The 17,354-nt window shown below is 39.9% G+C and overlaps 1 protein-coding gene across 1 annotated transcript in view; it reads left to right on the top strand.

Annotated features, from left to right (window-relative positions):
- ATXN7 (ataxin 7) overlaps nt 1-17,354 on the top strand; it is a 130,390-nt gene that overhangs the window by 48,808 nt on the left and 64,228 nt on the right. The window lies entirely within an intron of this gene.

The following is a 17,354-nucleotide window of genomic DNA, read 5'->3' as shown; positions in this document are numbered from 1 at the left end:
GAGCTCCACTGGTGGTATTATCATTGGGAAGTGTAGCATATATGAGCCACGGGTGTGTTAAACATTGAGTCAATTAGACCTGTTTTGAGTAGTTTATATGACAGTTGAAAATGTCAGTGGTAGCTTACAGCCAGACTATAGTAGGGATCGGAGCCTTGCTAAGGCTGGTAGTACTGATCTGCTGTAAGCAACAACTGGAAATTTGATGAGAATTTTGCTGCCAAAGACTGGGTCAAAATCAATAAGCAGCAGCCCTTATAGGAATTGCAGTGGAGTGCATATTATGTGACTCAAAAACACTGAGATCTTTCTGCCATTGTCCCAGTATAACGTATATTTTAATCTTTGTTTTATAAGTTCATTCCTTCCACACAGGTGTGATAGTTCCATAGGTACTTAAATAGCATTATTTGTGCCTGCTATACTAAGTGTTGTGCAAAATATTACGGAAACATCAAAAATCTTTACAACCTTAACTAATGGAACCCTGGCTCCATCAGTTAAGGCTGATTTTCAAACCTCTTTCTTCCTACCTTCAGGTATTAAAATGCAAACCTCTCAGGCAGGGGTTCTCAAACTGGGGGTCGGGACCCCTCAGGCAAGCTGTCAACCTCCACCCCAAACCCCGCTTTGCCTCCAGCATTTATAATGGTGCTAAATATATAAAAAGTGTGTTAAATTTATAAGGGGGGGTGGGGGAGTTCGTACTCCGAGGTTTGCTACGTGAAAGGGGTCACCAGTATAAAAGTTTGAGAGCCACTGCTCTAAGGTTTCTGTATTTTGAAGGTTAACAGGGTGAATGAGATTCTTCTTTCACAGTCATGCAACTTGCGCCCTGAGACTGCACGGAGCCCACTGACTTCAATCTCATGAACAACTTGCAGGATTGGGGCCTAAGTTTGAAGGAAATTCATAACATACTATTAGAATTAAAGCGAAAACAACATTCTGTCAAGATTCTAAAAGGTCTATTCCTTTTCAGCCCTCTATCTTGGCAATTCATTCAGATTTTAAACCTGTATTTGATGGGATTATAATACATATTATGTGGTTCAGAGAGAACCTCTCTTTACAGAATAAAACAAAAAGAAAAAAATACTTTTATTAATGCTTTAGTGTTTGTCAGTAATGTTGATGGGCAACAACAAATGCCAGCATGTATCCATTTAATCATCCAAAGCAGACATAGAAAACTTTATAACTAAACCTTTTGGCTAGGGAAAATGTTGCATGCTAGAAAATGTGAACAGGGAAACTTTTTATACGTGACTGGACTCCTGCAAACTTTAGACCCCTGCACCAAAAATATATAGTCTGTCTTATTTATTGTATTTCTATGCCCACCATTACCAGAGTATCTGATTGCCTGAGAATCTTTTTAATATTTATTCTCACAGCACTCCTAGAAGATGGGGCAGTGCGATTATCTGAGGCACAGTGAGACCAAGGCCCAGATCCTGAAATATTTAGGCACCTAACCCCCTAAGTACTTTTGAGGATCTGGGCCTAAATGACTTGCCCAAGGTCACACAGGACGTTTGTGACAGAACTGAGACTTGAACTTAAGTCTCTTAAGTCCCAGGTTAGCACCCTAACCACTGGACCATCGTATTTCTCAGTTGGTAGCTACTTGTCTCTCACTCCAAGCTGCCACTCCTTTCCCTTCAGTTGACACACTATATACAATCATTTGTTCTCAGATCCTCAAGGATATTTACCAAAGATAGAATCTCAGTGGACCCTGTCTAGTGTTGCTTTTTAAGATTCGTATCCTTCCATGCTGAGCTTTGAAGCACTGCCTGGACTACAGCAGCTAGTGTGGAGTGTGAGCCCAAGATCTCAAACAGACTTTTGGATTGGGAGGTCTTTGGCCGCTGGGAGTGAAGACTAGACACCATTTAGCTCATAGAGTTGTATTTTGAAGTATTCTGTGTACTGGAATCTTTTCACTACGTTCAATATTTTACATGTAAGATTGTGCTGGAAATAATTCAGTACAATTATTTTTATCTACGTGGTTTATATGACAGACTGTGCTCCAGTTCATCCAACATCTTATCACCTACTGCCCATGAACCAACCAGGGATTCAATTCCCCTGCAAACCAGCTTCTTGCCGTGGGACATAACCACAACATATTGCATTGTATTCACTAGGTACTGTTCAGAAACAATGATGCATAAAGCCTAATCCTTTTAATGTACCTTCCCAATATGAACTTGAAACCTCAGTATAGGGTAACATTCATATTCATCCTTCTTATCATAGATGACGCTTGCCTCCCCGTACTGGGGGGAGAGGAGGCGCAATCTAAAGGGAAGGACACGCCCCGTGTGTCTCCTCTGCCCAGCGACCCCCCCACCACAGGACCTCTGCGCTCTCCCTGCCCCACTAGAGTTATCTGTGGGTGGGGGACTCTATCTTTTTCCTGGTGCACCTCCCCTCCAGCATGTTTGGCCACTCTCCCTGGCAGCCAGGCCTGGCTGGGGAGCGGGACGGAAGCGTTTCTCACACGGCTGAAGCTGGCCACTCCGGATCGCTGACTCTGTGCAGCGCAGCAGCTGCTTGTGAGAGCCTCGCAAGTGAGGTGGTGTCGGCAGGCTGCCCCGGGCACGACTGCCTGGGACAGTGGCCAAGCAAGCCAGAAACATGAGAGAGGGGACTCCGGCTCGCTTGGCCTCTATCTCCGATAGCCGGGCCTGGGCAGCGGGTAGCCTGCCACCACCTCCCCAGCCAGGCTCACTCTCAGGCAGCTGCCACACTGCACAGAGCAGCGACCCGGAGCAGCCGGCGTGAGAAGCAGCTAGTCCCACCCCTTCCGCTCCCCACCCAGGCTCCGGTAACTGATAGTGGTAAACTTACGAGCATCTTTTTGCTAATTTCATTTTAGACAGAACTTTAGTTATTGTAGTATTTTTAATTTAATTTTAGTAATTACAAATACGGACACTGTGGTGGGATGGGGAGTTGTTAAAGATGTCTGCCATTGGCATCGATATAGTACTTACATGTGCACTAACATTCATCAATGTATAAAACCCTTCCAGAGTGGTTAGGGGAGAAAATTCTGTTTGGTTATTGCATACGTTCGTGTCTTGCCTACCCTGGAATGCTCTGTGGTGACAAAAGAGCTAATGGAATTATGACATCACAAGATCGAAGGCAGAGTAATTGAGAGAGAAAGGGCACTTTGCTTAGTCAGTTTAACAAAAAACAGACACAAGCAAACAATTTTAATGTCTAGTTAAATTTTGATGTCTAATGAACACATGAGGTGCCATACTTTCACACTGTTCTTTCAGTAAATTCATGCACACACATTATACATGTGAGGCTCCCCATCCCGAAGAAGTCCTCCGAAAAAAAGAGAGACGACCAGGCTTGACACGCTTGATATTTTGAAGAGAAAAAACATACATGGAAAAAGAAACATTTTAGGCGTTCTCTGTATATCCTGTTGATAGGGTGGTCCCTGGGTGCCTTCTTCAGTTGTTTACAGTGGTTTACAGATGACCTGCAACAAATGGAGCATAAGGGAAGACATCATTTGTGGTGGAACTCTTGGGCTGACTCGGATGTCTCATAAAGAATTTTTGAATTCTTATGCCATGGTTGAAGAAGAGGTTCTTTGTCTCCATTATAGCATCCACAAAGTCTGCCAGTCGATTTTTTTTTCTAGCTGATTCAACTCAGTGGCTGATTAGAGTCCCTACTATCACGAGGAAATTTCTGATTACTTTGTGGACAAAATTGAGTAGATTCAGCTGTCTGCTTGGTGGCTGTAGAGTCAGATCTGAAGGGGACAAATGTTAGGTTTTATTGGATTGAGTTTAGGACAGTAATGCTCACTGACATAGTGCTGGGGATACTTCATGTCACAACTTGTCCACTGAATCTATGTTCTTCCAGTCTGGTAATAGCCAGTGGGAAAAGTACTAAGTCCTTACGAATGGAGATTAACTCCTCCCTTGGGAAGGGCTGGTTGCCATTTTTATTTAGACCTTGTCTTCACTAGAAAATTAAAACACAGTCTTGAGGAATCATATCCACTAATATGACTTTGCAGTTAGCACAGACAGGACAAGTTTTGTTTAATATGTCAACTGGCTGTGATTAAACTCTACTGGAACTATAGGTTTAATCATTGCCAGCTGACAAGATGTTAAACACAGCTTGTTCCTATCTGTATCCACTGCAAAGTCACGTTTAACACCATGCTAGTTAACATGATTCCACAAGGTTATTCTAAAGCTACCTAATTTTCTAGTAAAGCAAGCCCATGAAGAAGTTATTATGTCACATTTGCTCAAGGAGTCAACACTCAACACTCACAATATGGCTAACTGTTGTCCGGTATTGAATCTCGTATTTCTTTTTAATAATATAGAGAAGGTTGTGGCAAAACAACTCTAGAATACCTAGATGCTTCAGATCTCCTTGTCAGTCAGGGTACAGACGTGGATATGAGATAGAACTGCATTGGTAGATGGGTGAAGATGGGTGTCCTTTCTGATGATAGATCTATCAGCAGTTCGCTGTACTGTTCCCCATCAGGTGTTGCTGAATCACCTGTATACTTCAGTGCAAGTGGATGGTGCTGCCTTGGGTGGCACTATTTTTGCTTTGAAGAGCATTCCTAGAAGGTGGTTGAGACAGTTGCACTTCCCTAAAGGTGCTGTCATGTGAAGTTCAATAGGACTTATCCTGTTCTTTTTGCTGATACAGACTAACACGGCTGCTACTCTGAAATAGGACTTATTGTATCTCCCCTTCTTTTCTGTGCGTATGGGGCTGATAGGAGGGTTAGTTAAAAGGTATTTGCTGCAGTGCCTTCAGTGTGCTTATGACCCTTTTATATCACCTGATCCAATCAGTGTATGTGTACACTGCAGTTAGACCCCCGCAGCAGCCCGAGCCCCCTCAGCCTGAGTCAGGGTTATTAATTGCAGTGGAAACATACCCGTAGTCCAGACTCTAAAGCTCAATCCCAATGAGACGGGGGCAATATTAGCAGGTTGGGGGAACAACTGGAAGATATGGTGCTGATTAGGAAGCCCAAGCAAAAAGTTAAATTTTATTTGGTTGAGTGTTGAGATGAGTTGGTTTCAAATTCTATGGAGGGCTTTTAGTGGAGCTGCTGGGTTGAGATGATTTTTGTTTTGTTAAATCATGTCAAAGGTTCCAGATAGGCCCTTGTTTGCAAATAGTTTGTGTATATTTTTATTAAATTGAAATAAACGACATGAGCAAAAAGGCACAACAGTCTTAAAAACAGCCTTTGCACGTCACATTTAATATTTTATCAGGAAAATTTCCTCTGCATATCTCATTTTATGTTAATGGGATATTAAGATTCAGACATCATACAAAGTGTTTCAAGGGCCTGTGAGTCTTTTGGATAGAATAAAACAGTTACAGGTGGACAATAAAGGTGAGTTATGGTGCTTTAAAAATCATAAGTGTTTCTATTAAACAGTTTGAAAAATCTTGTGTTCAGAGATGATGCTACTTATAAGGTTATCTATAGTGTCTACTTTCATTCTCTCCATCCCTGTTGTTTCTTATTTGAAACCCAGGTTTTGATTATGACATCACAATTATTGCAGAGGAGATGATTGTGGTGCTACAAATAGAATGTCATGTTAGATTGTAAGCTAGGACTGTGTCTTCCTTTCTGTCTGGACAATACTCAGCCTGTTTTGGGAGTACTATAATGATATAAGCCTGATCTTGCAAGATATCTAGTGCCTCCGTGGGAGTCCAGGATATTGAGTACCTCAAACCCTATAAGAAGCAAGAACAACGAGTGCTTAAATTCTCTTTCATACACATGTGATTACCAAAAAGTCACCATTAGCTAGCAGTTCCCACAAGGTGGTATCGGAAATTAGAACAGATTTCCCCTATACTTAGAATAGGAGATATCCGATAAAGCTTGGCAAATGTTGCCTTTTCAGTGGCTTCTGCTGTATTCTTAAATAACAATAAAAGCTCAGGCAAAGGAGAATAGCTCAGAAAATACGGTATTTAAATATAGTGTTCCTGTAACAATTTATAACATCATCAAACGTGTAAACAATGCAGAAAAAAATGTCATCTCAATCAAAAGTTATCCTGAAATTGCCATCTTCAAAAATGATTTTGAAAGCTATTTCTTTCATTGTAATGCATCTAGGAAAGAAGATGCACATAGTGATTTCTATCTTCCTCCTCTGTACACATATGCCTGTGGCAGTAATGGCCAAAGTGCAGACTCGGGCCAGATCGGACTTTTATCACTTACAAGTTACTATGCAGCCAAACTCAGAACACAACCCAGCACCCAAAATGCTCAAATGTATGGTACAACACCTAGGCCAAAGTGTAACAGCTAAGTATACAATCTCTCATTTTGGTGGTTTGTCATAAGTTAATAGGAACAAAGATACCCTTGGGATAAGGAAGAAATAATAAAGATGGGAGTGGTAGGTTTTATGCAAAGAGTCAGAGGATTGAGGGCAGCACAGTGTATCAGTGAAAGTGTGTATGAAGGAGTCTGGAGAGTTGTCGTTTAGAACCTAAAATCTATAATAACTACAAGCATATGGGCAAAGTTTTATCATCCCCAAAGCATAGAAATATTTGATTCATAATCACCGCCTTTTATTCCAATTGTCCAAATGTTCTCTTTATTTGCAAGATGCTAAAAATTAAACTTTTTCTTCCTTTTTGAATGGAAGACAAGCTATAGCTACTGTGGAAGGTGCCGGTATGTACGAAGCCCTCTTTGCTGTTTCTCAGTGCTTTTGCAGTGGGGTAGGAGACAGCACAAGGAACGGATGCAGTAAATTAATATTTATACGTTGCAAGATTTCTCCAACATATGCTAAAACCTGGTAAAGTGAATTCACTCTCTAGTGTAGGACAGCAGAAATGAACGTACAGGAGCCAGGGAGTTTTATTGCAGTCAAAATACTTCCCTCTTCTGGAAAGCTTTTAAATCTAAAGTTATCCTGGCAGATGAATTATATGAATGATGTGCCCCCCTCCCCCACCTGTTTCCCTCTCCCACTCCCCCCAAAAAAGTATTTAATGGTTGCAGCTGTATTGTACAACAGGACTGTATGGCGTAATGGATTGGCAATGAAAATTCTGGATAACTATCTCAAAGTTACAAATCAGAAATATCTAATTTGAATTCTGTTTGGTGTGTGTGAAATGAGCTATTAGTCTCAATATGTTTCCTAATGGGAAAAACCCACATTCTAAAAATACTGTGTTACCCATTTGTATTCTTGAGGATAGCTTCAGCCGAGACCATAGATAATGAACTGTCCTCTCAGCCCTTGATTATAATCCCACCAAAACAGAGTTGAAGCAAAGCATTGTGTAGAAAGACTTGGACTGCTGATGCTTTTGGTATGCCTTTTCTGGGAATAAAAAGAACTTCATTTTTGTGTATCTGGTACCTTTCACCAACTACATTTATATTAAGAAATGTGTTATTTTTTTAACGGCTTCCCAAACAAAACAAATTTATTTACAGTACTAAAATACAATACTTACGCAGCGTTTGTTTTTATAGAGTCTATGCTAAGTATTGTGACCTCTTAAACTCCGTGTTTGAGCAGTTTTGAATGGTAGGTGCCGTGAGCATTGTTTGGACTAACTTCTGTGGCACTCTGGTATGGCAGATCAAAAATACTATGCCAACTTCCATTCAAATAAAAAATGGATGTTTATAATGAGTCAAACACGAAAAATGAGTAATTCAGCAATAATAGTAGTCATGTTTGGTTTTTTATGTCAAATGCAATTTATTTGCTGCTGTTCAGACTCCATTTTCATTATGCCACAGATTTTTATATTGATAATTCATAAATTACGTAGGAGAAGTTGTCAGTGGGGAAGTTGGAGATCTGCAAGTTGAGTAAGGGATAGCTGGGGTTTTGAGGCCTGGTGCTGCACCATAAAAGTCGTAGGGAGTTTTGCCATTGACTTCACCGAGCATGCATGATCAAGCCCCTGGGTAGGTGTGAAAGGTGGTTTGAGATTGTGGGTCAAGCCCATTAGCTAGAACTTTGTGATCAAATGATGAGCAGTGAACAATGATATTAACAGTGATGATACTTATATTGTCATCTCCAGGTTTCACAACAATCAGTGCATTGAAATATGTAGTCCGGTTGACACCTCAGGGCTATTGTTACATGTACAGAAACAGAACTTGCACCAGTTTATTTTCATTCTAGCTTATAAGGTTATTTTCAGAACCATAAGGCTAGATATCTTTTTTAAAAAATTAAAGATTTAAATTCTGCAACATAGTTCTGTGGCAAGGGAAGGATTTTGCAACAAGTGCTCTGGTTATGAATCTGAAAATTCACTGAGCCCTGCTGTAACACTTTTCAAGGAGTGTCAAATTTGGGGCAGACATAACTTTATATTGTATAGCTAGCTTTCTTTGATCTTTAAGTTTAAAGATAGCAGCATCATTGGTGAATGGAAAGAGTACAAATGGGAAGCCACCACATTTCAGTGGCTAACAAGCAGTGGTAGTCTGGGTTGGTAGTAATTTATAAATGGATCAGAAAAAGTAGAGGAAAATTAGAATTAATTTATATCAAAGTGTTATATCTGCTGAATATTGGTGTGTTTGTTTTTTATTTTTAATTTTCAGCAATTATAAGTATGTATCAAAAAGCAAATTAGCGAGATTGAAGCTTTGTTTAATGGAAATTGCTCAAGGCAATTCATAGTTACTTTCTGAGTTGAAGAAACTAACACTTTGGGTCTGCTCTCTGAGTTATTCTCCTTATTAGGGAAAGGACAGGGTACCATTTATGTTCATCTTTCATAGCAGGTGGTGTTGTAAATGAGCCTCCCGGGGAAAAGATGGCTGACTTTTTGTTGTTGTTGAAGTAGTTGAACTATAAAACTAGACCAAATGTTGTTATTCCCCTTAAAAACAGATCCATTTGAGTCAGGAATAGCCATGTTTCCCTAATTCAGGAGCTCTGCAAAGGAGGGAAAATGGCTACATTTTTAATAGGATATTTCAGTATGGCAGAAAATATCCCCACCATCCAGTTTCAATGCATACTAGATTAATATGGGCATCCATCAAGTAAAACAACTCTGGAAAGCAGCTCTCAAATTAATGAATTTTATTTCACTTTTACCAGAAAATCTTAAAATTGTCTCTTTCCTCCTCGCAATTGAGCTATTCTGAAATGCACTAAAGTAGTTTGACTGGCCTCCATGCAAGTAGTATGCTTCAGTATGACCCTGACCTTGTTAGGGCCTCTAGGTCAGGGGTTCTCAAACTGGTGGTCGGGACCCCTCGGGGGTCGTGAGGTTATTACATGGGGGGTTGCGAGCTGTCAGCCTCCACCCCAAATCTTGCTTTGCCTCCGGCATTTATAATGGTGTTAAATATATTTAAAAGTGTTTTTAATTTATAAGGGGGGGATCGCACTCAGAGGCTTGCTATGTGAAAGGGGTCACCAGTACAAAAGTTTGAGAACCACTGTCTAGGTGCTATCAGAACACAAGTAATAAAATGTATTAACAGAATACATACAAATAATATAATTTTTGCTTTCAGTACGTTTCTTTTTAGCTGTTTTATTTTTTGAAATGCAGGATCTGTGCTTCAGAGTGAAATATTTAAACTCAAATACACTCCTTCATTAAGGTAGACTGAAGGCAGCCTCTTCTTGCTGGTACTGAATGAAAATATTTGGGAGGAGAGGCTTAAGTGAATTTCCAGTCAGAATGCTTTTATTTCATGAAGGTAGTTTCAAGAAGAATTTCAGAAAACCATTCCTCTAATGCTTGTTCTGTTTTGTTTATACAAGACACATTCAACCAAAGCAACCATTTATAAGTCATTCCTATTAAGTGGCATCTACTGTATACTGTATTCAGTATTTTGAGGGGGAAAATATAGGCTACATTCAGAGTGTGTGTGTGTGTGTGTGTGTGTATCACTTGGAAGTCAATGCAGTCCATGTTAGTCCATCTGATTGCAGAGTTCGGCCCTAAGCATTTTGTTTTATTTGTAGCTAAATTGTTGGAGTGATGCATTTATTTCTAATTATAATATTGTCTAAAATATATCTAATAAATATAATTTTGATTTGAGTAAATATTGCTTTGTATGTAGGCTGGAGAAAGGGCCCTCAGAATATATATTTGTTTATCCTACAGAAATAGATTTAAATGGAAGAAATTTCTTTAAAATACAGTAGCTGACTAGGTCAGTCAGCTGTCTGATTTGTCATGGTGACTCAGACAGGGCTTATGCTAGAACTTTCAGAGGAAGAGGAGGAACTCCAAAAGTACGTGGCCTGTTGTGGAGTATTGTGGGGAAAATTTCTTCTGACTCCATGTGGTAATCAGCTTTTGTCATGAAGTGTGAATGTCGGTACTCCTTTGTTTATTTTTATATAACAGAAGAGTATCTGCAGTTGCTTTTTATGATCCGATTTTGGTGATCTTGAAAAGTTCTCTATTTATCCATAGAATAGGAACAGCACAGAAAGAGATTTCAGACTTCTCCACACTACTCTGCCAATGTACCTCACCTATGACCTGCAGATCACCTCTAGAGTAGAAAGGGGATAGTTGTCTCTGTAATAATTTAATTCCTTGTCTTACTGCTGACACTGTCAGTAAAGGTGCCACAGATGATTTTTGTGACGCAGAGACATACGTATCCACTGGGAAACAGACCAACATTATTTTCAGGCTACTTGAATATCCTTAGATTAAAATACGGAGACTTGATAGTGAGATACATAATTATGAGTTTTATTGATCGTTTAGAGATATTTATGAATCTCAACTAAAACAGTTCCTGCTCTCCTAAGAATAGTGTTGAAGGGATATGGACTGCAGGAAATGACTGTATCATCTTTTCCTTGCAATAGTGTTGTGTGGCTGTACAGCAACACCGCTTTTGACAGAAGCATTTTGCAATGTGCACATTATTGCTATGGTCAGAAGCCATGTTTTCTGGGACTCCTAAAGAATTTAACCTAAAATGCTCATCACTGTTGCTGGAAACAAAAGCTTATGAGTAATTTCCAAATATGAAACATTGCATTGTGGGACAGAGTTCAGAAGACTGGCTGAACAAGTTCAACTGCGGTGATTTTGGCTTCTTGCCTGCATTGGAGAGAAACCATTATAGACTGCGCTTGTCTTCAGGCAGATTTCAGCTAAGGACCTCAACCTAGATGCTGTAACCAATGCCAAAATGCACGCACGCACAATAGCTATGCCAGGCAAAGCATTCTATAGAGGTGGTTGTAAATTTAAGTTGTGTAATTCAAGCAATGACTTGCTGTAGTTATCTTTTGTTTAGTATAGAACAGAGCGTACATTGTTTGTTTTCAATAATATTGTGAGACCGTAAGTTCCACAAGTTCATACTGCAGAAATAAGTTTACTTTTCCATGTTACATTGTTCCTTTTCTAATTTCATTGAGTGTTGTCTCATACTGTTGGACGCAGTCAGTCAGAGCATCGTGTTGTCCTTCGCAATGTGATTTGTGATCTTTATATACCCATATAATACCTCCTCTTGAACTTCCTTACAAATGAGGTCCTAATCCTGCAATGTGATGTGTTCAGGAAACTGGCACTCGCGCGTAGAGACCCAGTGAAATCTAGGGAGCTCTGCAGGACTCGCATCTCAGGATCAGGGCCTAGGTGTTCCTAATCCACTTTAATCTGCATATGGAAGCCTTTCTCTGTTGCCTCATTTCTGTTCCTGCTGTGTCCTTTTAGATGCAAGATGTCTACAACTGAATGCTGTGTTCAATTTGAGGTCATACCATATATTTCTATAACAGTACGGTATTTTGTTTCCTATCCCATTCTTAAAGTTGACGTATGGAAAGGGCCTCTTTTATACTTAATGATGTGTAAAGGTGGAATATGTATTTTAAGTCTTCTTTTCTTGTTTCTAAATTTTAAATATGTTTTTGTCTTCCCTGTTTTTATGGGAGGACTACAGAAGTGGAGGGGAAGCTTATTCAGTCCTCAGCTGGAGATGCAGGGAACATTAGACAAGGGAAGAAAGGTATTCCCCCCCAAGTGCTTGTCAAGAGTTTGTTAGTTGTTAATCATAGCCAATAAAACCAAAGCTTTATACAATCTGGATAAATTCCCTTCTCCTTCAGTTGACCAGATTTCAATATTTAGTCCTGTCATAATTGTACTAGTTCTTTAATCATCTAATTAGTCTGCAGCAAAAACAGGGAAGTCAAAAGCCTGAGATTTCTAATTAAAAACAAGCAGGAAAAATTTTTTAAAAAGCAAATCTTTTCAGACTTTCCTTCTACATCACAGTATAATCTAAGTTTTTTTTTTTTCATTTTTGAATAACGTGTTATGTAAAAACATATCCCAATGGTGGTTCTTCCTGAGACATTCCCACTCCCGTCTGTGGCGTCTCTTCTGCGTAAGCTGGTTCCATTATTTTAAGAACATTTAATGTATAATGTTTAGGAGAGAGAGAGTTCAAAGTGCTAAAAAACGTGCTGTTGTAAAGTGTATGGAAGCGGTGCTGAAATGGGAATGGAGAGGTGCTGACATAAGCAACAGATGATGTGAAAGGGCAAAAGCTAAATTTCTCCCTTTAAATCTTTGAAGTTGCAGCACAACAGTTGACAGTTTCCCTTCTGTGAAGATGCTGTAGGATGCAGTAAGTTGGTGTTATACCACAACTGATCAGCAGGGTATTAGGAAGATTGTCCTGAATCGCTGGGCAAGTAGGTCAGCTTTGCTTCAGTTTGTACACATTTATCTACCGGTTATATTTGGTATTGAATCACATAAAGTTTTATACCATGTGGTATTGAACACAGCTGACAGTTTGTCCATAGGTAGAGTCCCTTCTCCATGGTGGGTTCTGATAATATTAGCTCTTTATTCGCTGGTATGCACTATTAGTGGCGCATCAACAATCATGATTCCACAATTCAGGAAACAGTTTTTAAAAAACCTGGCTAAATATTCACTGATCATACTTATTTGGCAAGTATGCTGCTTATAAGTTTGGAAATACTTTAAAAAAAATTTCAGTTCACCATTGAAATATTGTACAGGCACTTGAATTATATCAAATTAAATATCGTTCTCGTAAATATATAAAACAAAGTAAGTAAATTCCTAATAGAAATGCAATAAGTGCCTTCTATAATTGGTTAAAATAATTAACTTAACTTCTTTTGAATCATTCTAATTGAAAACTGGAAAGCATCTGTTAACCTTATAATCATGTTAGATTTAATTAAAACAAAATCCATTTTATTTATGAAGTTGATGTTCAAGTACACAGGGGATGGGAATGAAACAGAGGGGACTGGCATTTTTCAGGTAATGAGATTAATGCATCTGAATTCAGAATCAATTGAAAGATCATCAGTAATAACCTCTATGATTTTTCTTGTTTGTAACTGCTGGTTTGCTGCCTCAGGTACTAGGTATGTGATGTAAAATGTCCAGTGGTGCTGTGTCACATTCCTGATGCATAGTCTTTGAAGTGACACTTCAAAGAATGCTGACACATACTGCTATCACACAGGAGTTACAGTCATGGTCAGCAGGGAAGAGATTAAAATAGTTAGGTTCAAAGCCTAACGCAATGTGGTATATGATATAAATATTACGCACCTGGGAAACCAACATCTGTGTTAATGAATGGCATTTTTAATATAAAATTGCAGTGATTTCTTAAATTAGTTCCATAAATATATCACCATTTGGTATGATTCTTAACTTTTTCTTTTTTTATACAAACTATTTGATTTGGTAAAAAGCGCTATAACTATTGTAGAGATAGAATAGAGACTACAGTATTTCTGAGGCTGTAGTTATTTATTTTATTTACATTCTCTAGAAAATAGATTTGTTAATTGCCATATTATTATAGTCTAGCTTTCTGTGTCACAAAAGTGATAGTCAAGTTTACATCATATCTTCCTAGCTCTCAGTTGGGGGGAAAATTGATAAAGCTATAAGTGATTTGAAACACCACTGCTCTGTTGCTGAGTCAGTATGTACTAGTAACTAAGATTTTACCAGCGCATAATCAGATCTGTCCCCTCGAATGTAATGTGGATGATTGAAGGAATTGACCATTCTTGCATAGACTTCTGCTGTGATAATTTGCATGGGGGAGGGTTGTAAATATTTTTGTTGAAACATCAAAATCCTTAAAAAAATAAAATAAAAAAATCATGCCTGTGTCATGGACGAGAGAAAATTTGAGCATGAAAACGTCTGTTCTGCATTTTTAGTGTGTCTAAGTAATTTTTGCTGCAATCTGCAATTTATTGTAATCTAAGTTTTAGCTTTTTTTTCCTATTACAAAAGCACAGCTGCCATAAAGAAAACCAGTGTGCTTCGGCTGTGTAAAAAGCCAACAACAAAAGGGTATCTAGTACAAAAACTACATTATTTAAATTTATAGTTATAACATTACTCATCTAATCAAAAAAATAATAACCGGTACTCATATTGACAAATGGTTTGTATAGCTCACACTGTGTACATGGAGAGAAACATCTTAACAGTCTGGTAATCAAAAATGTTATCTGTATATGATTGATTTCATGTTAGCATGTAAACCTTGATATTTCTATTTCCTGAATTCTGTTGAGTTTAATTTTGTAATCTTTACATTAAATTAATGTAGCGCTTTTGAGTTTATTTGTATTGAGTATGTATTGAACATTTTTCTACCACAAAAAGACTTTTCAGAAATGACTTTATGATATTGTGAGATCGTCTTATCCAAAATAATGTAGGACATAGCATGGATTCTTTGACATGCACTATGATGAAAAATTGTGTACGTGTCACTATTATGTACATACAGCTCTTTTTATGTAATATAAACTATGTTATACAAAAATGGCTAGGGAAATTTTAAATAATATTAATTCTGTGAATAGTAATTAAAGACCAAATGGGGAATATGCTTTGCAACTGGCTGTCTTATCGTCATTACTCAAATATCTGATGAAACCCTCATGTAATAGAATACCAACTGTGTGTGGTGGGGTTTTTGTTCTGCTGAAAGGATTTAAATCTAATGGTACCTATGTTAAGTTCCAAAACAAGGCAGTAACTTGTAAGGTGGCTCATTGAAATAAATGGAGGATTGAATGTAACAAATCTGAACTAAAATAGTACAGTAGTTAGTAATGGTTATTACATAGCTTTAAATGTGTTTTGGGGTTTTTTTTAAGTAATTATGTATAACAGAATTTGTGTTCAAATAATTTTACTAAATATTTAATGGTTATTGGCTGATATGATACATGCTTTATATATCGCTTGAGCCTGTAATTAGACCTCACAGCTGCATTGTAGATTGCAGGTGCATGCGTACATGACACACTTCTCTTATTATGTCTCTGCTCTTGTCAGTACTCAGGATATTGAAATTTTTCAAGAATCCTAAATCTTGGAGACCAGGGTAATTGTAAATCTCAATATTCTGTATCCTCACAGGAACAGAAAAAAAGCTGCAGAAAAAAGTATAATGTGCATTTGCTAATAGTGTTGAAAGAAAACCAGTGGCTGTGGGTTTATGTTTAGGATTCCTAGAGTAATTTTAACTTAAAATATGTTGCAAAGCTCCCTTTTTTCTTTCTTATTTTTTAAGTGTGTGTGTGGGGGGGGCAGGAATCTGATTTTTTGAGGGATGCAGGATGACTTAATCCTGGGAAAATGCATTGTAAGGTATGTTATTTCTATCCTGTCAACTTTCACCACAGTAAATTCTGTCTTAAATTTGGGGAGGGGGGGAATCTACCTTTAGTGCAATGCATTGTTTCTCAGCTTTGCAATACTTGGTATTGTTGAAAGAATAGAATGTATACATGCAGGAGACTGGCTACAGACATAGGATTGCCCTTAAAGGTTCTGCTTTGGAACATTGATATTGGTCAGTAACAATGCCATTCAGTTGTTGATAGTTTTTTGGGTGTCATTTGACTGAGAGACTTACAGTACTGGGTATCCTTAGTATGTTTATTTATTGATTTATTTGGGTTTAAATATAACAACTGAGTTCTAGGCATTCTTACTATAACTAAAAATGCAATATAAAAATAATCATATTTCAGCAAGCAAAAAAGAGGACGGGAGGAGCCCCGCCCTAGCCCCGCCCCTGCCCCTTCCACTCCCTCCCACTTCCCGCCCCCCTCAGAACCGCCAACCCTCTCCCTGCTCCTTGTCCCCTGACTGCCCCCTTCTGGGACCCCTGCCCTTAACTGCCCCCCAGGACTCCACCCCCTACCTAAGCCTCCCTGCCTCTTGTCCCCTGACTGCCCCCTCCTGAGACCCTCCCCCCATCCTAACTGGCCCCCTAGGACCCTACCCCCTACCTGTACCCTGACTGCGCTAACCCTTATCTACACCCCCACCCCCAGACAGACCCCTGGGACTCCCACCCCCTGACAGCCCCCCCCAGAACTCCCGACCCATCTAAACCCCTCTGCTCCCTGTCCCCTGACTGCTCCGATCCCTCTCCCCACCCCTGCCCCCTGACAGCCCCGCCCCCAGAACTCCCAACACCCCCCCGCTCCTTGTCCCCTGACTGCCCCCTCCTGGGAACCCTGCTCCTAACTGCCCTCCAGAACCCCACCCCTACCTAAGCCTCCCTGTTCCTTGTCCCCTAACTGCCCCCTCCTAAGACCCCCCCCCCCACCCTAACTGCCCCCCAGGACCCTACCCCCTACCTGTACCCTGACTGCCCAAAACCTTATCCACACCCCTCAGAAAGCCCCCCCCGTCTCTTGACTGCCCCCTCCAGAACCTCCCTGCCCCTTCTCCGACCCCCTGGCCCCCTTACCCTGCCGCTCGTCGCGGCACACTGGGCAGCAGGGGAGGAGGAGCCAGGGAGGAGCTCCAGACTGCCGGAGGCGATTTGCGAATGCAGGGAGGGAGGGAGGGAGGGAGTGATCTCTGCTGCAGGGGAAGCGGAGGAGGAGGGGCTCTCTCTGGCTGTTGGAGCCCCATGTAAGTGGCACCATCCGGCCGGCTGCCCTGTTAGCCGCGCGCGCTCTGCATGGGGGGGGAAGTCCGGACATTTACAGATTCCCCCCGGACGCTATTTTTAGCTCAAAAAGCCGGACATGTCCGGGGGAATCCGGACGAATGGTAACCCTAAAATAATCACCAAACCAAAACACCAGCCTTTCCTTTCTCTGCCCCCTTTCTCAGTCAGCAAACATACTACAAAACAACCCTCCCCCCATCTTTATGTTCCCCAAAGAACTCTGTTACAGCCACCCCTTTATAAATGCCTTCTCAAACAGATTAGTTTTACAGTGTGCCCAGAAGGTCAACAG

This window comes from Emys orbicularis, chromosome 7, assembly GCF_028017835.1.
Source record: "Emys orbicularis isolate rEmyOrb1 chromosome 7, rEmyOrb1.hap1, whole genome shotgun sequence".
NCBI classification, from domain to species: Eukaryota; Metazoa; Chordata; order Testudines; family Emydidae; genus Emys; species Emys orbicularis.
The sequence above is the reverse complement of the archived record's forward strand: the minus strand, read 5'-3'. Positions and strand labels throughout refer to the sequence as shown.